This window comes from Schistocerca serialis, chromosome 3 (genome assembly GCF_023864345.2).
Source record: "Schistocerca serialis cubense isolate TAMUIC-IGC-003099 chromosome 3, iqSchSeri2.2, whole genome shotgun sequence".
Classification (NCBI taxonomy): Eukaryota; Metazoa; Arthropoda; class Insecta; order Orthoptera; family Acrididae; genus Schistocerca; species Schistocerca serialis.
The window spans coordinates 991338538-991339752 of record NC_064640.1 but is presented as its reverse complement, the minus strand read 5'-3'; the positions used below and the strand labels follow the sequence as shown (position 1 = coordinate 991339752).

The 1215-nt window shown below is 49.0% G+C and overlaps 1 non-coding gene across 1 annotated transcript; it reads right to left on the bottom strand.

Annotated features, from left to right (window-relative positions):
- Positions 1 to 358: 358 nt before the first annotated feature.
- Trnas-aga (transfer RNA serine (anticodon AGA)) lies at positions 359 to 433 on the bottom strand. Its single transcript has one exon. It is a non-coding gene; the product is annotated as a tRNA-Ser (tRNA).
- Between the last annotated feature and the right edge of the window lie 782 nt (positions 434 to 1215).

The following is a 1215-nucleotide window of genomic DNA, read 5'->3' as shown; positions in this document are numbered from 1 at the left end:
TGCAGTAGAATCGAACAAACATACCGTAGTATGAAACTTACTGGCAGATTAAAACTGTGTGCCGGACCGAGACTCGAACTCGGGACTTTTGCCTTTCGCGGGCAAGTGCTCTACCAACTGAGCTACCCAAGCACGACTCACGCCCCGTCCTCACAGCTTTACTTCCGCCAGTACCTCGCCTCCTACCTTCCAAACTTAACAGAAGCTCTCCTGCGAACCTTGCAGAACTAGCACTCCTGAAAGAAAGGATATTGTGGAGACATGGCTGAGCCACAGCCTGGGGGATGTTTCCAGAATGAGATTTTGACTCTGCAGCGGAGTGTGCGCTGATATGAAACTTCCTGGCAGATTAAAACTGTGTGCCGGACCGAGACTCGAACTCGGGACCTTTGCCTTTCTCGGGCAAGTGCTCTACCAACTGAGCTACCCAAACACGACTCATGCCCCGTCCTCACAGCTTTACTTCCGCCAGTACCTCGCCTCCTACCTTCCAAAAGGTTCGCAGGAGAGCTTCTGTTAAGTTTGGAAGGTAGAAGGCGGGGTACTGGCGGAAGTAAAGCTGTGAGGACGGGGCGTGAGTCGTGCTTGGGTGGCTCAGTTGGTAGAGCACTTGCCCGCGAAAGGCAAAGGTCCCGAGTTCGAGTCTCGGTCGGGCACCATTAAAAAAAAAAAAAAAAGTTGGTAGAGCACGTGCCCGCGAAAGGCAAAGGTCCCGAGTTCGAGTCTCGGTCCGGCACACAGTTTTAATCTGTCAGGAAGTTTCATATCAGCGCACACTCCGCTGCAGAGTGAAAATATCATTCTGATACCGTAGTACGGTCATCGCACAGACTCCGGTGTGGAGAACATAGTAATAGGCGTCCCTTGAGTAGAGAAACGACTGAAAGAGCTGAAAACAAATAAGTCACCCGATCCGGATGGAACCAGAATTAGGTTTTACAGAGATTGGCCCCTTACTTAGCTTGCTTTTATCGCGAATTTCTTGCAGAGCGCGAAGTCCCAATACACTGGAAAACTGTGGGTAACTCCTGTTTATGAGGAGCGTAAAAGAACGGACCCGCAGAATAAAAGACCAATATCCTTAACATCGGCTAGATGTAGAATTTTTGAACAGAGTTTCAATATAATAAATTTCCCTCAGACGAAAAAGCTGTCAGAATACGGCACAGTTTTAGAAACTCAGCTTGCCTTTTTCTCACATGATATCCTGCGAAC